We start from the raw sequence: 25379 nt of genomic DNA, 5'->3' as shown, positions 1-25379 counted from the left end.
TTATAAATGATAACTCTCGTCCACAAATATATTGAGGGAAGGCAAAGAAGAGGATTTGAAATCAAGGCAGAATTGCAGGAAACAGATTTCAGGAGGTAGATACGAATCGCCTTTAAAGCACATGAAAAGCGGCAAAACGTTGACAATGATGCCCTTGGCCAAAAAGGGCGTATGCGTTTTTTCCTGAATATATTCAGGAAAAAACGCATACGCCCTTTTTGGCCAACCAAGCAACCTGGAAAGGCAAATCAGCGCTACAAAGAAGTCTCGCTTCCCATCGGTCAAAAGGGCCATGCTGAAAAAAGTGTCAAAACCAGAAATGCAGGACAGGCCATGGAGAAATGGGAGCCTTGCTACACTGATGGGGGGGATGTAAACTGCCAAGAGCCACTCTGGAGAAGTGTCCGGTGAGTCCTGAAACATCTGAAAAACACAGCTTAGAGAGCATAGGGCACTTCCACTCATGGGGGTATAAATTGGGAAAATTAAAAATCAGCAAGACACAAGCACCCCAAAGTTTAGGGCTGCTCTGTTGACCAGGACCTCCACTTCATTCCACCTTCAATATCCCAGGAAAGAGAAAAATGGATAAAGAAGTTGTGGTCCTTATGTACAATGGAATATCACTCAGCCAGGAAATCAATGTCGTAAGGTTAGTAGCAGCATGATGAGTGGATTTAGGTACGACGATTCTAAGTGAAATAAGTCACACAGAAAAGGACACTTCTCATAAGGTATCACTGATAGAGGGAATGTAAAAACCGTTACACTTGAACTGAATTACAAAACAGAACAGAGTCACACATGCAGAAAACACACTATGGCTGCTTAACGGGAAAGGTGAGGTGGGGTGATACATAAAACAAGGGTATCAAATTAGCTCAGATACCATTCCATAAACCCAATATGTAATAGACAAGACCTACTCCTTGCTCAGAGAACTGGACTCAACACGCCCTATTCACCGCACAAGAATATATCTGACTAATAATAATCGTAAAACCTATGTATTGATATCTCTCTGTTAGTGTGTCAAGTGGGTATAAAGCGGCATAAACACAGCAGTGAAAAGCAGCTAAACCCCATTATAAAAATAAATTACTTTGAAACACCCATGAAACAAAGACAGTGAAAGAGAGAGAAATTCTTACACAATGCGTTCAGGGGCTGTGATGCCACCTGGATTGACCATATCTAGACCCACAGCTGGATGAGACATAAGGGTGGACACTCTTGGGGCTGAGAGGTTTGGTGAGGTTGGGTGAGCAAACGCAGACCCTTTAAAGTAATAATGCGTGGTACCCATCGCATGGGTCCCAAATCTCCAGGTTCAAGGGCATCTTCCTACATCAAAAACATGCATGAGAAACCCAGAAGATGGTACACCGTGTGATGGGGAAAGGTTTCTAAAACGCACCTCATTTCTCATCTCCTTGTGCCCGGGTTCGCCATTCCAGCCGCTTTACTAGCAAGCTCCCTACTTGGAGCATCAGCACCTTTAACCTCCTGTTCCATACAGGTTGCAATTTGTCCTGAGGATAAACGGGAAGACGTGGAACCAACGAGAGACTAGCTCTTGGTGTTGGGACAGGCACAGGTCACTCTATTTTCCCATCAGAAAGAAGAATTAACCACAGGCTCAGCCTGCCCCCCGGAACCAGAACAGGGCCTGAAGCCATTCTGCGATTTTGTGGCCAGCTCCCATAAAAACGAGTTGTAAAATGGAGTTTCAGGGCACTGCAATTCACAAACCTGCAGAGTTATAAATGATAACTCTCGTCCACAAATATATTGAGGGAAGGCAAAGAAGAGGATTTGAAATCAAGGCAGAATTGCAGGAAACAGATTTCAGGAGGTAGATTCGAATCGCCTTTAAAGCACATGAAAAGCGGCAAAACGTTGACAATGATGCCCTTGGCCAAAAAGGGCGTATGCGTTTTTTCCTGAATATATTCAGGAAAAAACGCATGCGCCCTTTTTGGCCAACCAAGCAACCTGGAAAGGCAAATCAGCGCTACAAAGAAGTCTCGCTTCCCATCGGTCAAAAGGGCCATGCTGAAAAAAGTGTCAAAACCAGAAATGCAGGACAGGCCATGGAGAAATGGGAGCCTTGCTACACTGATGGGCGGGATGTAAATTGCCAAGAGCCACTCTGGAGAAGTGTCCGGTGAGTCCTGAAACATCTGAAAAACACAGCTTAGAGAGCATAGGGCACTTCCACTCATGGGGGTATAAATTGGGAAAATGAAAAATCAGCAAGACACAAGCACCCCAAAGTTTAGGGCTGCTCTGTTGACCAGGACCTCCACTTCATTCCACCTTCAATATCCCAGGAAAGAGAAAAATGGATAAAGAAGTTGTGGTCCTTATGTACAATGGAATATCACTCAGCCAGGAAATCAATGTCGTAAGGTTAGTAGCAGCATGATGAGTGGATTTAGGTACGACGATTCTAAGTGAAATAAGTCACACAGAAAAGGACACTTCTCATAAGGTATCACTGATAGAGGGAATGTAAAAACCGTTACACTTGAACTGAATTACAAAACAGAACAGAGTCACACATGCAGAAAACACACTATGGCTGCTTAACGGGAAAGGTGAGGTGGGGTGATACATAAAACAAGGGTATCAAATTAGCTCAGATACCATTCCATAAACCCAATATGTAATAGACAAGACCTACTCCTTGCTCAGAGAACTGGACTCAACACGCCCTATTCACCACACAAGAATATATCTGACTAATAATAATCGTAAAACCTATGTATTGATATCTCTCTGTTAGTGTGTCAAGTGGGTGTAAAGCGGCATAAACACAGCAGTGAAAAGCAGCTAAATCCCATTATGAAAATAAATTACTTTGAAAAACCCATGAAACAAAGACAGTGAAAGAGAGAGGAATTCTTACACAATGCGTTCAGGGGCTGTGATGCAACCTGGATTGACCATATCTAGACCCACAGCTGGATGAGACATAAGGGTGGACACTCTTGGGGCTGGGAGGTTTGGTGAGGTTGGGTGAGCAAACGCAGACCCTTTATATAATACTGCATGGTACCCATCGCATGGGTCCCAAATCTCCAGGTTCAAGGGCATCTTCCTACATCAAAAACATGCATGAGAAACCCAGAAGATGGTACACCGTGTGATGGGGAAAGGTTTCTAAAACGCACCTCATTTCTCATCTCCTTGTGCCCGGGTTCACCATTCCAGCCGCTTTACTAGCAAGCTCCCTACTTGGAGCATCAGCACCTTTAACCTCCTGTTCCATACAGGTTGCAATTTGTCCTGAGGATAAACGGGAAGACGTGGAACCAACGAGAGACTAGCTCTTGGTGTTGGGACAGGCACAGGTCACTCTATTTTCCCATCAGAAAGAAGAATTAACCACAGGCTCAGCCTGCCCCCCGGAACCAGAACAGGGCCTGAAGCCATTCTGCGATTTTGCGGCCAGCTCCCATAAATACGAGTTGTAAAATGGAGGTTCAGGGCACTGCAATTCACAAACCTGCAGTTATAAATGATAACTCTCGTCCACAAATATATTGAGGGAAGGCAACGAAGAGGATTTGAAATCAAGGCAGAATTGCAGGAAACAGATTTCAGGAAGTAGATTCGAATCACATTTAAAGCACATGAAAAGCTGCAAAACGTTGACAATGATGCCCTTGGCCAAAAATGGCGTATGCGTTTTTTCCTAAATATATTCAGGAAAAAACGCATACGCCCTTTTTGGCCAACCAAGCAACCTGGAAAGGCAAATCAGCGCTACAAAGAAGTCTCGCTTCCCATCGGTCAAAAGGGCCATGCTGAAAAAAGTGTCAAAACCAGAAATGCAGGACAGGCCATGGAGAAATGGGAGCCTTGCTACACTGATGGGCGGGATGTAAATTGCCAACAGCCACTCTGGAGAAGTGTACGGTGAGTCCTGAAACATCTAAAAAACACAGCTTAGAGAGCATAGGGCACTTCCACTCATGGGGGTATGAATTGGGAAAATGAAAAATCAGCAAGACACAAGCACCCCAAAGTTTAGGGCTGCTCTGTTGACAAGGACCTCCACTTCATTCCACCTTAAATATCCCAGGAAAGAGAAAAATGGATAAAGAAGTTGTGGTCCTTATGTACAATGGAATATCACTCAGCCATGAAATCAATGTCATAATGTTAGTAGCAGCATGATGAGTGGATTTAGGTACGACGATTCTAAGTGAAATAAGTCACACAGAAAAGGACACTTCTCCTAAGGTATCACTGATAGAGGGAATGTAAAAACCGTTACACTTGAACTGAATTACAAAACAGAACAGAGTCACACATGCAGAAAACACACTATGGCTGCTTAACGGGAAAGGTGAGGTGGGGTGATACATAAAACAAGGGTATCAAATTAGCTCAGATACCATTCCATAAACCCAATATGTAATAGACAAGACCTACTCCTTGCTCAGAGAACTGGACTCAACACGCCCTATTCACCGCACAAGAATATATCTGACTAATAATAATCGTAAAACCTATGTATTGATATCTCTCTGTTAGTGTGTCAAGTGGGTGTAAAGCGGCATAAACACAGCAGTGAAAAGCAGCTAAACCCGATTATAAAAATAAATTACTTTGAAACACCCATGAAACAAAGACAGTGAAAGAGAGAGTAATTCTTACACAATGCGTTCAGGGGCTGTGATGCAACCTGGATTGACCATATCTAGACGCACAGCTGGATGAGACATAAGGGTGGACACTCTTGGGGCTGAGAGGTTTGGTGAGGTTGGGTGAGCAAACACAGACCCTTTAAAGTAATACTGCGTGGTACCCATCGCATGGGTCCCAAATCTCCAGCTTCAAGGGCATCTTCCTACATCGAAAACATGCATGAGAAACCCAGAAGATGGTACACCGTGTGATGGGGAAAGGTTTCTAAAACGCACCTCATTTCTCATCGCCTTGTGCCCGGGTTCGCCATTCCAGCCGCCTTACTAGCAATCTCCCTACTTGGAGCATCAGCACCTTTAACCTCCTGTTCCGTACAGGTTGCAATTTGTCCTGAGGATAAACGGGAAGACGTGGAACCAACGTGAGACTAGCTCTTGGTGTTGGGACAGGCACAGGTCACTCTATTTTCCCATCAGAAAGAAGAATTAACCACAGGCTCAGCCTGACCCCCGGAACCAGAACAGGGCCTGAAGCCATTCTGCGATTTTGCGGCCAGCTCCCATAAAAACGAGTTGTAAAATGGAGGTTCAGGGCACTGCAATTCACAAACCTGCAGAGTTATAAATGATAACTCTCGTCCACAAATATATTGAGGGAAGGCAAAGAAGAGGATTTGAAATCAAGGCAGAATTGCAGGAAACAGATTTCTGGAGGTAGATACGAATCGCCTTTAAAGCACATGAAAAGCGGCAAAACGTTGACAATGATGCCCTTGGCCAAAAAGGGCGTATGCGTTTTTTCCTGAATATATTCAGGAAAAAACGCATACGCCCTTTTTGGCCAACCAAGCAACCTGGAAAGGCAAATCAGCGCTACAAAGAAGTCTCGCTTCCCATCGGTCAAAAGGGCCATGCTGAAAAAAGTGTCAAAACCAGAAATGCAGGACAGGCCATGGAGAAATGGGAGCCTTGCTACACTGATGGGCGGGATGTAAATTGCCAAGAGCCACTCTGGGAAAGTGTCCGGTGAGTCCTGAAACATCTGAAAAACACAGCTTAGAGAGCATAGGGCACTTCCACTCATGGGGGTATAAATTGGGAAAATTAAAAATCAGCAAGACACAAGCACCCCAAAGTTTAGGGCTGCTCTGTTGACCAGGACCTCCACTTCATTCCACCTTAAATATCCCAGGAAAGAGAAAAATGGATAAAGAAGTTGTGGTCCTTATGTACAATGGAATATCACTCAGCCAGGAAATCAGTGTCTTAGGTTAGTAGCAGCATGATGAGTGGATTTAGGTACGACGATTCTAAGTGAAATAAGTCACACAGAAAAGGACACTTCTCATAAGGTATCACTGATAGAGGGAATGTAAAAACCGTTACACTTGAACTGAATTACAAAACAGAACAGAGTCACACATGCAGAAAACACACTATGGCTGCTTAACGGGAAAGGTGAGGTGGGGTGATACATAAAACAAGGGTATCAAATTAGCTCAGATACCATTCCATAAACCCAATATGTAATAGACAAGACCTACTCCTTGCTCAGAGAACTGGACTCAACACGCCCTATTCACCGCACAAGAATATATCTGACTAATAATAATCGTAAAACCTATGTATTGATATCTCTCTGTTAGTGTGTCAAGTGGGTGTAAAGCGGCATAAACACAGCAGTGAAAAGCAGCTAAACCCCATTATAAAAATAAATTACTTTGAAACACCCATGAAACAAAGACAGTGAAAGAGAGAGAAATTCTTACACAATGCGTTCAGGGGCTGTGATGCAACCTGGATTGACCATATCTAGACGCACAGATGGATGAGACATAAGGGTGGACACTCTTGGGGCTGAGAGGTTTGGTGAGGTTGGGTGAGCAAACACAGACCCTTTAAAGTAATACTGCGTGGTACCCATCGCATGGGTCCCAAATCTCCAGGTTCAAGGGCATCTTCCTACATCGAAAACATGCATGAGAAACCCAGAAGATGGTACACCGTGTGATGGGGAAAGGTTTCTAAAACGCACCTCATTTCTCATCTCCTTGTGCCCGGGTTCGCCATTCCAGCCGCCTTACTAGCAATCTCCCTACTTGGAGAATCAGCACCTTTAACCTCCTGTTCCGTACAGGTTGCAATTTGTCCTGAGGATAAACGGGAAGACGTGGAACCAACGAGAGACTAGCTCTTGGTGTTGGGACAGGCACAGGTCACTCTATTTTCCCATCAGAAAGAAGAATTAACCACAGGCTCAGCCTGCCCCCCGGAACCAGAACAGGGCCTGAAGCCATTCTGCGATTTTGCGGCCAGCTCCCATAAAAACGAGTTGTAAAATGGAGGTTCAGGGCACTGCAATTCACAAACCTGCAGAGTTATAAATGATAACTCTCGTCCACAAATATATTGAGGGAAGGCAAAGAAGAGGATTTGAAATCAAGGCAGAATTGCAGGAAACAGATTTCAGGAGGTAGATACGAATCGCCTTTAAAGCACATGAAAAGCGGCAAAACGTTGACAATGATGCCCTTGGCCAAAAAGGGCGTATGCGTTTTTTCCTGAATATATTCAGGAAAAAACGCATACGCCCTTTTTGGCCAACCAAGCAACCTGGAAAGGCAAATCAGCGCTACAAAGAAGTCTCGCTTCCCATCGGTCAAAAGGGCCATGCTGAAAAAAGTGTCAAAACCAGAAATGCAGGACAGGCCATGGAGAAATGGGAGCCTTGCTACACTGATGGGGGGGATGTAAACTGCCAAGAGCCACTCTGGAGAAGTGTCCGGTGAGTCCTGAAACATCTGAAAAACACAGCTTAGAGAGCATAGGGCACTTCCACTCATGGGGGTATGAATTGGGAAAATTAAAAATCAGCAAGACACAAGCACCCCAAAGTTTAGGGCTGCTCTGTTGACCAGGACCTCCACTTCATTCCACCTTCAATATCCCAGGAAAGAGAAAAATGGATAAAGAAGTTGTGGTCCTTATGTACAATGGAATATCACTCAGCCAGGAAATCAATGTCGTAAGGTTAGTAGCAGCATGATGAGTGGATTTAGGTACGACGATTCTAAGTGAAATAAGTCACACAGAAAAGGACACTTCTCATAAGGTATCACTGATAGAGGGAATGTAAAAACCGTTACACTTGAACTGAATTACAAAACAGAACAGAGTCACACATGCAGAAAACACACTATGGCTGCTTAACGGGAAAGGTGAGGTGGGGTGATACATAAAACAAGGGTATCAAATTAGCTCAGATACCATTCCATAAACCCAATATGTAATAGACAAGACCTACTCCTTGCTCAGAGAACTGGACTCAACACGCCCTATTCACCGCACAAGAATATATCTGACTAATAATAATCGTAAAACCTATGTATTGATATCTCTCTGTTAGTGTGTCAAGTGGGTATAAAGCGGCATAAACACAGCAGTGAAAAGCAGCTAAACCCCATTATAAAAATAAATTACTTTGAAACACCCATGAAACAAAGACAGTGAAAGAGAGAGAAATTCTTACACAATGCGTTCAGGGGCTGTGATGCCACCTGGATTGACCATATCTAGACCCACAGCTGGATGAGACATAAGGGTGGACACTCTTGGGGCTGAGAGGTTTGGTGAGGTTGGGTGAGCAAACGCAGACCCTTTAAAGTAATAATGCGTGGTACCCATCGCATGGGTCCCAAATCTCCAGGTTCAAGGGCATCTTCCTACATCAAAAACATGCATGAGAAACCCAGAAGATGGTACACCGTGTGATGGGGAAAGGTTTCTAAAACGCACCTCATTTCTCATCTCCTTGTGCCCGGGTTCGCCATTCCAGCCGCTTTACTAGCAAGCTCCCTACTTGGAGCATCAGCACCTTTAACCTCCTGTTCCATACAGGTTGCAATTTGTCCTGAGGATAAACGGGAAGACGTGGAACCAACGAGAGACTAGCTCTTGGTGTTGGGACAGGCACAGGTCACTCTATTTTCCCATCAGAAAGAAGAATTAACCACAGGCTCAGCCTGCCCCCCGGAACCAGAACAGGGCCTGAAGCCATTCTGCGATTTTGTGGCCAGCTCCCATAAAAACGAGTTGTAAAATGGAGTTTCAGGGCACTGCAATTCACAAACCTGCAGAGTTATAAATGATAACTCTCGTCCACAAATATATTGAGGGAAGGCAAAGAAGAGGATTTGAAATCAAGGCAGAATTGCAGGAAAGAGATTTCAGGAGGTAGATTCGAATCGCCTTTAAAGCACATGAAAAGCGGCAAAACGTTGACAATGATGCCCTTGGCCAAAAAGGGCGTATGCGTTTTTTCCTGAATATATTCAGGAAAAAACGCATGCGCCCTTTTTGGCCAACCAAGCAACCTGGAAAGGCAAATCAGCGCTACAAAGAAGTCTCGCTTCCCATCGGTCAAAAGGGCCATGCTGAAAAAAGTGTCAAAACCAGAAATGCAGGACAGGCCATGGAGAAATGGGAGCCTTGCTACACTGATGGGCGGGATGTAAATTGCCAAGAGCCACTCTGGAGAAGTGTCCGGTGAGTCCTGAAACATCTGAAAAACACAGCTTAGAGAGCATAGGGCACTTCCACTCATGGGGGTATAAATTGGGAAAATGAAAAATCAGCAAGACACAAGCACCCCAAAGTTTAGGGCTGCTCTGTTGACCAGGACCTCCACTTCATTCCACCTTCAATATCCCAGGAAAGAGAAAAATGGATAAAGAAGTTGTGGTCCTTATGTACAATGGAATATCACTCAGCCAGGAAATCAATGTCGTAAGGTTAGTAGCAGCATGATGAGTGGATTTAGGTACGACGATTCTAAGTGAAATAAGTCACACAGAAAAGGACACTTCTCATAAGGTATCACTGATAGAGGGAATGTAAAAACCGTTACACTTGAACTGAATTACAAAACAGAACAGAGTCACACATGCAGAAAACACACTATGGCTGCTTAACGGGAAAGGTGAGGTGGGGTGATACATAAAACAAGGGTATCAAATTAGCTCAGATACCATTCCATAAACCCAATATGTAATAGACAAGACCTACTCCTTGCTCAGAGAACTGGACTCAACACGCCCTATTCACCACACAAGAATATATCTGACTAATAATAATCGTAAAACCTATGTATTGATATCTCTCTGTTAGTGTGTCAAGTGGGTGTAAAGCGGCATAAACACAGCAGTGAAAAGCAGCTAAATCCCATTATGAAAATAAATTACTTTGAAAAACCCATGAAACAAAGACAGTGAAAGAGAGAGGAATTCTTACACAATGCGTTCAGGGGCTGTGATGCAACCTGGATTGACCATATCTAGACCCACAGCTGGATGAGACATAAGGGTGGACACTCTTGGGGCTGGGAGGTTTGGTGAGGTTGGGTGAGCAAACGCAGACCCTTTATATAATACTGCATGGTACCCATCGCATGGGTCCCAAATCTCCAGGTTCAAGGGCATCTTCCTACATCAAAAACATGCATGAGAAACCCAGAAGATGGTACACCGTGTGATGGGGAAAGGTTTCTAAAACGCACCTCATTTCTCATCTCCTTGTGCCCGGGTTCACCATTCCAGCCGCTTTACTAGCAAGCTCCCTACTTGGAGCATCAGCACCTTTAACCTCCTGTTCCATACAGGTTGCAATTTGTCCTGAGGATAAACGGGAAGACGTGGAACCAACGAGAGACTAGCTCTTGGTGTTGGGACAGGCACAGGTCACTCTATTTTCCCATCAGAAAGAAGAATTAACCACAGGCTCAGCCTGCCCCCCGGAACCAGAACAGGGCCTGAAGCCATTCTGCGATTTTGCGGCCAGCTCCCATAAATACGAGTTGTAAAATGGAGGTTCAGGGCACTGCAATTCACAAACCTGCAGTTATAAATGATAACTCTCGTCCACAAATATATTGAGGGAAGGCAACGAAGAGGATTTGAAATCAAGGCAGAATTGCAGGAAACAGATTTCAGGAAGTAGATTCGAATCGCATTTAAAGCACATGAAAAGCTGCAAAACGTTGACAATGATGCCCTTGGCCAAAAATGGCGTATGCGTTTTTTCCTAAATATATTCAGGAAAAAACGCATACGCCCTTTTTGGCCAACCAAGCAACCTGGAAAGGCAAATCAGCGCTACAAAGAAGTCTCGCTTCCCATCGGTCAAAAGGGCCATGCTGAAAAAAGTGTCAAAACCAGAAATGCAGGACAGGCCATGGAGAAATGGGAGCCTTGCTACACTGATGGGCGGGATGTAAATTGCCAACAGCCACTCTGGAGAAGTGTACGGTGAGTCCTGAAACATCTAAAAAACACAGCTTAGAGAGCATAGGGCACTTCCACTCATGGGGGTATGAATTGGGAAAATGAAAAATCAGCAAGACACAAGCACCCCAAAGTTTAGGGCTGCTCTGTTGACAAGGACCTCCACTTCATTCCACCTTAAATATCCCAGGAAAGAGAAAAATGGGTAAAGAAGTTGTGGTCCTTATGTACAATGGAAGACCACTCAGCCATGAAATCAATGTCATAAGGCTAGTAGCAGCATGATGAGTGGATTTAGGTACGACGATTCTAAGTGAAATAAGTCACACAGAAAAGGACACTTCTCATAAGGTATCACTGATAGAGGGAATGTAAAAACCGTTACACTTGAACTGAATTACAAAACAGAACAGAGTCACACATGCAGAAAACACACTATGGCTGCTTAACGGGAAAGGTGAGGTGGGGTGATACATAAAACAAGGGTATCAAATTAGCTCAGATACCATTCCATAAACCCAATATGTAATAGACAAGACCTACTCCTTGCTCAGAGAACTGGACTCAACACGCCCTATTCACCGCACAAGAATATATCTGACTAATAATAATCGTAAAACCTATGTATTGATATCTCTCTGTTAGTGTGTCAAGTGGGTGTAAAGCGGCATAAACACAGCAGTGAAAAGCAGCTAAACCCCATTATAAAAATAAATTACTTTGAAACACCCATGAAACAAAGACAGTGAAAGAGAGAGAAATTCTTACACAATGCGTTCAGGGGCTGTGATGCAACCTGGATTGACCATATCTAGACTCACAGCTGGATCAGACATAAGGGTGGACACTCTTGGGGCTGAGAGGTTTGGTGAGGTTGGGTGAGCAAACGCAGACCCTTTAAAGTAATACTGCATGGTACCCATCGCATGGGTCCCAAATCTCCAGCTTCAAGGGCATCTTCCTACATCAAAAACATGCATGAGAAACCCAGAAGATGGTACACAGTGTGATGGGGAAAGGTTTCTAAAACGCACCTCATTTCTCATCGCCTTGTGCCCGGGTTCGCCATTCCAGCCGCTTTACTAGCAAGCTCCCTACTTGGAGCATCAGCACCTTTAACCTCCTGTTCCGTACAGGTTGCAATTTGTCCTGAGGATAAACGGGAAGACGTGGAACCAACGAGAGACTAGCTCTTGGTGTTGGGACAGGCACAGGTCACTCTATTTTCCCATCTGAAAGAATAATTAACCACAGGCTCATCCTGCCCCCAGGAACCAGAACAGGGCCTGAAGCCATTCTGCGATTTTGCCGCCAGCTCCCATAAAAACGAGTTGTAAAATGGAGGTTCAGGGCACTGCAATTCACAAACCTGCAGAGTTATAAATGATAACTCTCGTCCACAAATATATTGAGGGAAGGCAAAGAAGAGGATTTGAAATCAAGGCAGAATTGCAGGAAAGAGATTTCATTAGGTAGATTCGAATCGCATTTAAAGCACATGAAAAGCGGCAAAACGTTGACAATGATGCCCTTGGCCAAAAAGGGCGTATGCGTTTTTTCCTGAATATATTCAGGAAAAAACGCATACGCCCTTTTTGGCCAACCAAGCAACCTGGAAAGGCAAATCAGCGCTACAAGCAAGTCTCGCTTCCCATCGGTCAAAAGGGCCATGCTGAAAAAAGTGTCAAAACCAGAAATGCAGGACAGGCCATGGAGAAATGGGAGCCTTGCTACACTAATGGGCGGGATGTAAATTGCCAACAGCCACTCTGGAGAAGTGTACGGTGAGTCCTGAAACATCTAAAAAACACAGCTTAGAGAGCATAGGGCACTTCCACTCATGGGGGTATAAATTGGGAAAATGAAAAATCAGCAAGACACAAGCACCCCAAAGTTTAGGGCTGCTCTGTTGACAAGGACCTCCACTTCATTCCACCTTAAATATCCCAGGAAAGAGAAAAATGGGTAAAGAAGTTGTGGTCCTTATGTACAATGGAATATCACTCAGCCATGAAATCAATGTCATAAGGCTAGTAGCAGCATGATGAGTGGATTTAGCTACGACGATTCTAAGTGAAATAAGTCACACAGAAAAGGACACTTCTCATAAGGTATCACTGATAGAGGGAATGTAAAAACCGTTACACTTGAACTGAATTACAAAACAGAACAGAGTCACACATGCAGAAAACACACTATGGCTGCTTAACGGGAAAGGTGAGGTGGGGTGATACATAAAACAAGGGTATCAAATTAGCTCAGATACCATTCCATAAACCCAATATGTAATAGACAAGACCTACTCCTTGCTCAGAGAACTGGACTCAACATGCCCTATTCACCGCAGAAGAATATATCTGACTAATAATAATCGTAAAACCTATGTATTGATATCTCTCTGTTAGTGTGTCAAGTGGGTGTAAAGCGGCATAAACACAGCAGTGAAAAGGAGCTAAACCCCATTATAAAAATAAATTACTTTGAAACACCCATGAAACAAAGACAGTGAAAGAGAGAGAAATTCTTACACAATGCGTTCAGGGGCTGTGATGCAACCTGGATTGACCATATCTAGACTCACAGCTGGATCAGACATAAGGGTGGACACTCTTGGGGCTGAGAGGTTTGGTGAGGTTGGGTGAGCAAACGCGGACCCTTTAAAGTAATACTGCATGGTACCCATCGCATGGGTCCCAAATCTCCAGGTTCAAGGGCATCTTCGTACATCAAAAACATGCATGAGAAACCCAGAAGATGGTACACCGTGTGATGGGGAAAGGTTTCTAAAACGCACCTCATTTCTCATCGCCTTGTGCCCGGGTTCGCCATTCCAGCCGCTTTACTAGCAAGCTCCCTACTTGGAGCATCAGCACCTTTAACCTCCTGTTCCGTACAGGTTGCAATTTGTCCTGAGGATAAACGGGAAGACGTGGAACCAACGAGAGACTAGCTCTTGGTGTTGGGACAGGCACAGGTCACTCTATTTTCCCATCAGAAAGAAGAATTAACCACAGGCTCAGCCTGCCCCCCGGAACCAGAACAGGGCCTGAAGCCATTCTGCGATTTTGCCGCCAGCTCCCATAAAAACGAGTTGTAAAATGGAGGTTCAGGGCACTGCAATTCACAAACCTGCAGAGTTATAAATGATAACTCTCGTCCACAAATATATTGAGGGAAGGCAAAGAAGAGGATTTGAAATCAAGGCAGAATTGCAGGAAAGAGATTTCAGGAGGTAGATTCGACTCGCCTTTAAAGCACATGAAAAGCGGCAAAACGTTGACAATGATGCCCTTGGCCAAAAAGGGCGTATGCGTTTTTTCCTGAATATATTCAGGAAAAAACGCATACGCCCTTTTTGGCCAACCAAGCAACCTGGAAAGGCAAATCAGCGCTACAAAGAAGTCTCGCTTCCCATCGGTCAAAAGGGCCATGCTGAAAAAAGTGTCAAAACCAGAAATGCAGGACAGGCCATGGAGAAATGGGAGCCTTGCTACACTGATGGGCGGGATGTAAATTGCCAACAGCCACTCTGGAGAAGTGTACGGTGAGTCCTGAAACATCTGAAAAACACAGCTTAGAGAGCATAGGGCACTTCCACTCATGGGGGTATGAATTGGGAAAATGAAAAATCAGCAAGACACAAGCACCCCAAAGTTTAGGGCTGCTCTGTTGACAAGGACCTCCACTTCATTCCACCTTAAATATCCCAGGAAAGAGAAAAATGGGTAAAGAAGTTGTGGTCCTTATGTACAATGGAATATCACTCAGCCATGAAATCAATGTCATAAGGCTAGTAGCAGCATGATGAGTGGATTTAGGTACGACGATTCTAAGTGAAATAAGTCACACAGAAAAGGACACTTCTCATAAGGTATCACTGATAGAGGGAATGTAAAAACCGTTACACTTGAACTGAATTACAAAACAGAACAGAGTCACACATGCAGAAAACACACTATGGCTGCTTAACGGGAAAGGTGAGGTGGGGTGATACATAAAACAAGGGTATCAAATTAGCTCAGATACCATTCCATAAACCCAATATGTAATAGACAAGACCTACTCCTTGCTCAGAGAACTGGACTCAACACGCCCTATTCACCGCACAAGAATATATCTGACTAATACTAATCGTAAAACCTATGTATTGATATCTCTCTGTTAGTGTGTCAAGTGGGTGTAAAGCGGCATACACAGCAGTGAAAAGCAGCTAAACCCCATTATAAAAATAAATTACTTTGAAACACCCATGAAACAAAGACAGTGAAAGAGAGAGAAATTCTTACACAATGCGTTCAGGGGCTGTGATGCAACCTGGATTGACCATATCTAGACTCACAGCTGGATCAGACATAAGGGTGGACACTCTTGGGGCTGAGAGGTTTGGTGAGGTTGGGTGAGCAAACGCAGACCCTTTAAAGTAATACTGCATGATACCCATCGCATGGGTCCCAAATCTCCAGGTTCAAGGGCATCTTCCTACATCAAAAACATGCATGAGAAACTCAGAAGATGGTACACCGTGTGATGGGGAAAGGTTTCTAAAACGCATCTCATTTCTCATCGCCTTGTGCCCGGGTTCGCCATTCCAGCCGCTTTACTAGCAAGCTCCCTACTTGGAGCATCAGCACCTTTAACCTCCTGTTCCGTACAGGTTGCAATTTGTCCTGAGGATAAACGGGAAGACGTGGAACCAACGAGAGACTAGCTCTTGGTGTTGGGACAGGCACAGGTCACTCTATTTTCCCATCAGAAAGAAGAATTAACCACAGGCTCAGCCTGCCCCCCGGAACCAGAACAGGGCCTGAAGCCATTCTGCGATTTTGCCGCCAGCTCCCATAAAAACGAGTTGTAAAATGGAGGTTCAGGGCACTGCAATTCACAAACCTGCAGAGTTATAAATGATAACTCTCGTCCACAAATATATTGAGGGAAGGCAAAGAAGAGGATTTGAAATCAAGGCAGAATTGCAGGAAAGAGATTTCAGGAGGTAGATTCGACTCGCCTTTAAAGCACATGAAAAGCGGCAAAACGTTGACAATGATGCCCTTGGCCAAAAAGGGCGTATGCGTTTTTTCCTGAATATATTCAGGAAAAAACGCATACGCCCTTTTTGGCCAACCAAGCAACCTGGAAAGGCAAATCAGCGCTACAAGCAAGTCTCGCTTCCCATCGGTCAAAAGGGCCATGCTGAAAAAAGTGTCAAAACCAGAAATGCAGGACAGGCCATGGAGAAATGGGAGCCTTGCTACACTGATGGGCGGGATGTAAATTGCCAACAGCCACTCTGGAGAAGTGTACGGTGAGTCCTGAAACATCTGAAAAACACAGCTTAGAGAGCATAGGGCACTTCCACTCATGGGGGTATGAATTGGGAAAATGAAAAATCAGCAAGACACAAGCACCCCAAAGTTTAGGGCTGCTCTGTTGACAAGGACCTCCACTTCATTCCACCTTAAATATCCCAGGAAAGAGAAAAATGGGTAAAGAAGTTGTGGTCCTTATGTACAATGGAATATCACTCAGCCATGAAATCAATGTCATAAGGCTAGTAGCAGCATGATGAGTGGATTTAGGTACGACGATTCTAAGTGAAATAAGTCACACAGAAAAGGACACTTCTCATAAGGTATCACTGATAGAGGGAATGTAAAAACCGTTACACTTGAACTGAATTACAAAACAGAACAGAGTCACACATGCAGAAAACACACTATGGCTGCTTAACGGGAAAGGTGAGGTGGGGTGATACATAAAACAAGGGTATCAAATTAGCTCAGATACCGTTCCATAAACCCAATATGTAATAGACAAGACCTACTCCTTGCTCAGAGAACTGGACTCAACACGCCCTATTCACCGCACAAGATTATATCTGACTAGTAATAATCGTAAAGCCTATGTATTGATATCTCTCTGTTAGTGTGTCAAGTGGGTGTAAAGCGGCATAAATACAGCAGTGAAAAGCAGCTAAATCCCATTATGAAAATAAATTACTTTGAAAAACCCATGAAACAAAGACAGTGAACGAGAGAGGAATTCTTACACAATGCGTTCAGGGGCTGTGATGCAACCTGGATTGACCATATCTAGACCCACAGCTGGATGAGACATAAGGGTGGACACTCTTGGGGCTGAGAGGTTTGGTGAGGTTGGGTGAGCAAACGCAGACCCTTTAAAGTAATACTGCATGGTACCCATCGCATGGGTCCCAAATCTCCAGCTTCAAGGGCATCTTCCTACATCAAAAACATGCATGAGAAACCCAGAAGATGGTACACAGTGTGATGGGAAAGGTTTCTAAAACGCACCTCATTTCTCATCGCCTTGTGCCCGGGTTCGCCATTCCAGCCGCTTTACTAGCAAGCTCCCTACTTGGAGCATCAGCACCTTTAACCTCCTGTTCCGTACAGGTTGCAATTTGTCCTGAGGATAAACGGGAAGACGTGGAACCAACGAGAGACTAGCTCTTGGTGTTGGGACAGGCACAGGTCACTCTATTTTCCCATCAGAAAGAAGAATTAACCACAGGCTCAGCCTGCCCCCCGGAACCAGAACAGGGCCTGAAGCCATTCTGCGATTTTGCCGCCAGCTCCCATAAAAACGAGTTGTAAAATGGAGGTTCAGGGCACTGCAATTCACAAACCTGCAGAGTTATAAATGATAACTCTCGTCCACAAATATATTGAGGGAAGGCAAAGAAGAGGATTTGAAATCAAGGCAGAATTGCAGGAAAGAGATTTCAGGAGGTAGATTCGAATTGCATTTAAAGCACATGAAAAGCGGCAAAACGTTGACAATGATGCCCTTGGCCAAAAAGGGCGTATGCGTTTTTTCCTGAATATATTCAGGAAAAAACGCATACGCCCTTTTTGGCCAACCAAGCAACCTGGAAAGGCAAATCAGCGCTACAAAGAAGTCTCGCTTCCCATCGGTCAAAAGGGCCATGCTGAAAAAAGTGTCAAAACCAGAAATGCAGGACAGGCCATGGAGAAATGGGAGCCTTGCTACACTGATGGGCGGGATGTAAATTGCCAACAGCCACTCTGGAGAAGTGTACGGTGAGTCCTGAAACATCTGAAAAACACAGCTTAGAGAGCATAGGGCACTTCCACTCATGGGGGTATGAATTGGGAAAATGAAAAATCAGCAAGACACAAGCACCCCAAAGTTTAGGGCTGCTCTGTTGACAAGGACCTCCACTTCATTCCACCTTAAATATCCCAGGAAAGAGAAAAATGGGTAAAGAAGTTGTGGTCCTTATGTACAATGGAAGACCACTCAGCCATGAAATCAATGTCATAAGGCTAGTAGCAGCATGATGAGTGGATTTAGGTACGACGATTCTAAGTGAAATAAGTCACACAGAAAAGGACACTTCTCATAAGGTATCACTGATAGAGGGAATGTAAAAACCGTTACACTTGAACTGAATTACAAAACAGAACAGAGTCACACATGCAGAAAACACACTATGGCTGCTTAACGGGAAAGGTGAGGTGGGGTGATACATAAAACAAGGGTATCAAATTAGCTCAGATACCATTCCATAAACCCAATATGTAATAGACAAGACCTACTCCTTGCTCAGAGAACTGGACTCAACACGCCCTATTCACCGCACAAGAATATATCTGACTAATAATAATCGTAAAACCTATGTATTGATATCTCTCTGTTAGTGTGTCAAGTGGGTGTAAAGCGGCATAAACACAGCAGTGAAAAGCAGCTAAACCCCATTATAAAAATAAATTACTTTGAAACACCCATGAAACAAAGACAGTGAAAGAGAGAGAAATTCTTACACAATGCGTTCAGGGGCTGTGATGCAACCTGGATTGACCATATCTAGACTCACAGCTGGATCAGACATAAGGGTGGACACTCTTGGGGCTGAGAGGTTTGGTGAGGTTGGGTGAGCAAACGCAGACCCTTTAAAGTAATACTGCATGGTACCCATCGCATGGGTCCCAAATCTCCAGGTTCAAGGGCATCTTCCTACATCGAAAACATGCATGAGAAACCCAGAAGATGGTACACCGTGTGATGGGGAAAGGTTTCTAAAACGCACCTCATTTCTCATCGCCTTGTGCCCGGGTTCGCCATTCCAGCCGCTTTACTAGCAAGCTCCCTACTTGGAGCATCAGCACCTTTAACCTCCTGTTCCGTACAGGTTGCAATTTGTCCTGAGGATAAACGGGAAGACGTGGAACCAACGAGAGACTAGCTCTTGGTGTTGGGACAGGCACAGGTCACTCTATTTTCCCATCAGAAAGAAGAATTAACCACAGGCTCAGCCTGCCCCCCGGAACCAGAACAGGGCCTGAAGCCATTCTGCGATTTTGCCGCCAGCTCCCATAAAAACGAGTTGTAAAATGGAGGTTCAGGGCACTGCAATTCACAAACCTGCAGAGTTATAAATGATAACTCTCGTCCACAAATATATTGAGGGAAGGCAAAGAAGAGGATTTGAAATCAAGGCAGAATTGCAGGAAAGAGATTTCAGGAGGTAGATTCGACTCGCCTTTAAAGCACATGAAAAGCGGCAAAACGTTGACAATGATGCCCTTGGCCAAAAAGGGCGTATGCGTTTTTTCCTGAATATATTCAGGAAAAAACGCATACGCCCTTTTTGGCCAACCAAGCAACCTGGAAAGGCAAATCAGCGCTACAAGCAAGTCTCGCTTCCCATCGGTCAAAAGGGCCATGCTGAAAAAAGTGTCAAAACCAGAAATGCAGGACAGGCCATGGAGAAATGGGAGCCTTGCTACACTGATGGGTGGGATGTAAATTGCCAACAGCCACTCTGGAGAAGTGTACGGTGAGTCCTGAAACATCTGAAAAACACAGCTTAGAGAGCATAGGGCACTTCCACTCATGGGGGTATGAATTGGGAAAATGAAAAATCAGCAAGACACAAGCACCCCAAAGTTTAGGGCTGCTCTGTTGACAAGGACCTCCACTTCATTCCACCTTAAATATCCCAGGAAAGAGAAAAATGGGTAAAGAAGTTGTGGTCCTTATGTACAATGGAATATCACTCAGCCATGAAATCAATGTCATAAGGCTAGTAGCAGCATGATGAGTGGATTTAGGTACGACGATTCTAAGTGAAATAAGTCACACAGAAAAGGACACTTCTCATAAGGTATGACTGATAGAGGGAATGTAAAAACCGTTACACTTGAACTGAATTACAAAACAGAACAGAGTCACACATGCAGAAAACACACTATGGCTGCTTAACGGGAAAGGTGAGGTGGGGTGATACATAAAACAAGGGTATCAAATTAGCTCAGATACCGTTCCATAAACCCAATATGTAATAGACAAGACCTACTCCTTGCTCAGAGAACTGGACTCAACACGCCCTATTCACCGCACAAGATTATATCTGACTAGTAATAATCGTAAAGCCTATGTATTGATATCTCTCTGTTAGTGTGTCAAGTGGGTGTAAAGCGGCATAAACACAGCAGTGAAAAGCAGCTAAATCCCATTATGAAAATAAATTACTTTGAAACACCCATGAAACAAAGACAGTGAACGAGAGAGGAATTCTTACACAATGCGTTCAGGGGCTGTGATGCAACCTGGATTGACCATATCTAGACCCACAGCTGGATGAGACATAAGGGTGGACACTCTTGGGGCTGAGAGGTTTGGTGAGGTTGGGTGAGCAAACGCAGACCCTTTAAAGTAATACTGCATGGTACCCATCGCATGGGTCCCAAATCTCCAGCTTCAAGGGCATCTTCCTACATCAAAAACATGCATGAGAAACCCAGAAGATGGTACACAGTGTGATGGGGAAAGGTTTCTAAAACGCACCTCATTTCTCATCGCCTTGTGCCCGGGTTCGCCATTCCAGCCGCTTTACTAGCAAGCTCCCTACTTGGAGCATCAGCACCTTTAACCTCCTGTTCCGTACAGGTTGCAATTTGTCCTGAGGATAAACGGGAAGACGTGGAACCAACGAGAGACTAGCTCTTGGTGTTGGGACAGGCACAGGTCACTCTATTTTCCCATCAGAAAGAAGAATTAACCACAGGCTCAGCCTGCCCCCCGGAACCAGAACAGGGCCTGAAGCCATTCTGCGATTTTGCCGCCAGCTCCCATAAAAACGAGTTGTAAAATGGAGGTTCAGGGCACTGCAATTCACAAACCTGCAGAGTTATAAATGATAACTCTCGTCCACAAATATATTGAGGGAAGGCAAAGAAGAGGATTTGAAATCAAGGCAGAATTGCAGGAAAGAGATTTCAGGAGGTAGATTCGAATTGCATTTAAAGCACATGAAAAGCGGCAAAACGTTGACAATGATGCCCTTGGCCAAAAAGGGCGTATGCGTTTTTTCCTGAATATATTCAGGAAAAAACGCATACGCCCTTTTTGGCCAACCAAGCAACCTGGAAAGGCAAATCAGCGCTACAAAGAAGTCTCGCTTCCCATCGGTCAAAAGGGCCATGCTGAAAAAAGTGTCAAAACCAGAAATGCAGGACAGGCCATGGAGAAATGGGAGCCTTGCTACACTGATGGGCGGGATGTAAATTGCCAACAGCCACTCTGGAGAAGTGTACGGTGAGTCCTGAAACATCTGAAAAACACAGCTTAGAGAGCATAGGGCACTTCCACTCATGGGGGTATGAATTGGGAAAATGAAAAATCAGCAAGACACAAGCACCCCAAAGTTTAGGGCTGCTCTGTTGACAAGGACCTCCACTTCATTCCACCTTAAATATCCCAGGAAAGAGAAAAATGGGTAAAGAAGTTGTGGTCCTTATGTACAATGGAAGACCACTCAGCCATGAAATCAATGTCATAAGGCTAGTAGCAGCATGATGAGTGGATTTAGGTACGACGATTCTAAGTGAAATAAGTCACACAGAAAAGGACACTTCTCATAAGGTATCACTGATAGAGGGAATGTAAAAACCGTTACACTTGAACTGAATTACAAAACAGAACAGAGTCACACATGCAGAAAACACACTATGGCTGCTTAACGGGAAAGGTGAGGTGGGGTGATACATAAAACAAGGGTATCAAATTAGCTCAGATACCATTCCATAAACCCAATATGTAATAGACAAGACCTACTCCTTGCTCAGAGAACTGGACTCAACACGCCCTATTCACCGCACAAGAATATATCTGACTAATAATAATCGTAAAACCTATGTATTGATATCTCTCTGTTAGTGTGTCAAGTGGGTGTAAAGCGGCATAAACACAGCAGTGAAAAGCAGCTAAACCCCATTATAAAAATAAATTACTTTGAAACACCCATGAAACAAAGACAGTGAAAGAGAGAGAAATTCTTACACAATGCGTTCAGGGGCTGTGATGCAACCTGGATTGACCATATCTAGACTCACAGCTGGATCAGACATAAGGGTGGACACTCTTGGGGCTGAGAGGTTTGGTGAGGTTGGGTGAGCAAACGCAGACCCTTTAAAGTAATACTGCATGGTACCCATCGCATGGGTCCCAAATCTCCAGGTTCAAGGGCATCTTCCTACATCAAAAACATGCATGAGAAACCCAGAAGATGGTACACCGTGTGATGGGGAAAGGTTTCTAAAACGCACCTCATTTCTCATCGCCTTGTGCCCGGGTTCGCCATTCCAGCCGCTTTACTAGCAAGCTCCCTACTTGGAGCATCAGCACCTTTAACCTCCTGTTCCGTACAGGTTGCAATTTGTCCTGAGGATAAACGGGAAGACGTGGAACCAACGAGAGACTAGCTCTTGGTGTTGGGACAGGCACAGGTCACTCTATTTTCCCATCAGAAAGAAGAATTAACCACAGGCTCAGCCTGCCCCCCGGAACCAGAACAGGGCCTGAAGCCATTCTGCGATTTTGCCGCCAGCTCCCATAAAAACGAGTTGTAAAATGGAGGTTCAGGGCACTGCAATTCACAAACCTGCAGAGTTATAAATGATAACTCTCGTCCACAAATATATTGAGGGAAGGCAAAGAAGAGGATTTGAAATCAAGGCAGAATTGCAGGAAAGAGATTTCAGGAGGTAGATTCGACTCGCCTTTAAAGCACATGAAAAGCGGCAAAACGTTGACAATGATGCCCTTGGCCAAAAAGGGCGTATGCGTTTTTTCCTGAATATATTCAGGAAAAAACGCATACGCCCTTTTTGGCCAACCAAGCAACCTGGAAAGGCAAATCAGCGCTACAAGCAAGTCTCGCTTCCCATCGGTCAAAAGGGCCATGCTGAAAAAAGTGTCAAAACCAGAAATGCAGGACAGGCCATGGAGAAATGGGAGCCTTGCTACACTGATGGGCGGGATGTAAATTGCCAACAGCCACTCTGGAGAAGTGTACGGTGAGTCCTGAAACATCTGAAAAACACAGCTTAGAGAGCATAGGGCACTTCCACTCATGGGGGTATGAATTGGGAAAATGAAAAATCAGCAAGACACAAGCACCCCAAAGTTGAGGGCTGCTCTGTTGACAAGGACCTCCACTTCATTCCACCTTAAATATCCCAGGAAAGAGAAAAATGGGTAAAGAAGTTGTGGTCCTTATGTACAATGGAATATCACTCAGCCATGAAATCAATGTCATAAGGCTAGTAGCAGCATGATGAGTGGATTTAGGTACGACGATTCTAAGTGAAATAAGTCACACAGAAAAGGACACTTCTCATAAGGTATCACTGATAGAGGGAATGTAAAAACCGTTACACTTGAACTGAATTACAAAACAGAACAGAGTCACACATGCAGAAAACACACTATGGCTGCTTAACGGGAAAGGTGAGGTGGGGTGATACATAAAACAAGGGTATCAAATTAGCTCAGATACCGTTCCATAAACCCAATATGTAATAGACAAGACCTACTCCTTGCTCAGAGAACTGGACTCAACACGCCCTATTCACCGCACAAGATTATATCTGACTAGTAATAATCGTAAAGCCTATGTATTGATATCTCTCTGTTAGTGTGTCAAGTGGGTGTAAAGCGGCATAAATACAGCAGTGAAAAGCAGCTAAATCCCATTATGAAAATAAATTACTTTGAAAAACCCATGAAACAAAGACAGTGAACGAGAGAGGAATTCTTACACAATGCGTTCAGGGGCTGTGATGCAACCTGGATTGACCATATCTAGACCCACAGCTGGATGAGACATAAGGGTGGACACTCTTGGGGCTGAGAGGTTTGGTGAGGTTGGGTGAGCAAACGCAGACCCTTTAAAGTAATACTGCATGGTACCCATCGCATGGGTCCCAAATCTCCAGCTTCAAGGGCATCTTCCTACATCAAAAACATGCATGAGAAACCCAGAAGATGGTACACAGTGTGATGGGAAAGGTTTCTAAAACGCACCTCATTTCTCATCGCCTTGTGCCCGGGTTCGCCATTCCAGCCGCTTTACTAGCAAGCTCCCTACTTGGAGCATCAGCACCTTTAACCTCCTGTTCCGTACAGGTTGCAATTTGTCCTGAGGATAAACGGGAAGACGTGGAACCAACGAGAGACTAGCTCTTGGTGTTGGGACAGGCACAGGTCACTCTATTTTCCCATCAGAAAGAAGAATTAACCACAGGCTCAGCCTGCCCCCCGGAACCAGAACAGGGCCTGAAGCCATTCTGCGATTTTGCCGCCAGCTCCCATAAAAACGAGTTGTAAAATGGAGGTTCAGGGCACTGCAATTCACAAACCTGCAGAGTTATAAATGATAACTCTCGTCCACAAATATATTGAGGGAAGGCAAAGAAGAGGATTTGAAATCAAGGCAGAATTGCAGGAAAGAGATTTCAGGAGGTAGATTCGAATTGCATTTAAAGCACATGAAAAGCGGCAAAACGTTGACAATGATGCCCTTGGCCAAAAAGGGCGTATGCGTTTTTTCCTGAATATATTCAGGAAAAAACGCATACGCCCTTTTTGGCCAACCAAGCAACCTGGAAAGGCAAATCAGCGCTACAAAGAAGTCTCGCTTCCCATCGGTCAAAAGGGCCATGCTGAAAAAAGTGTCAAAACCAGAAATGCAGGACAGGCCATGGAGAAATGGGAGCCTTGCTACACTGATGGGCGGGATGTAAATTGCCAACAGCCACTCTGGAGAAGTGTACGGTGAGTCCTGAAACATCTGAAAAACACAGCTTAGAGAGCATAGGGCACTTCCACTCATGGGGGTATGAATTGGGAAAATGAAAAATCAGCAAGACACAAGCACCCCAAAGTTTAGGGCTGCTCTGTTGACAAGGACCTCCACTTCATTCCACCTTAAATATCCCAGGAAAGAGAAAAATGGGTAAAGAAGTTGTGGTCCTTATGTACAATGGAAGACCACTCAGCCATGAAATCAATGTCATAAGGCTAGTAGCAGCATGATGAGTGGATTTAGGTACGACGATTCTAAGTGAAATAAGTCACACAGAAAAGGACACTTCTCATAAGGTATCACTGATAGAGG

This window comes from Balaenoptera borealis (genome assembly GCF_965194805.1).
Source record: "Balaenoptera borealis genome assembly, contig: HAP1_SCAFFOLD_73, whole genome shotgun sequence".
In the NCBI taxonomy this organism is placed as follows: Eukaryota; Metazoa; Chordata; class Mammalia; order Artiodactyla; family Balaenopteridae; genus Balaenoptera; species Balaenoptera borealis.
The sequence above is the reverse complement of the archived record's forward strand: the minus strand, read 5'-3'. Positions refer to the sequence as shown.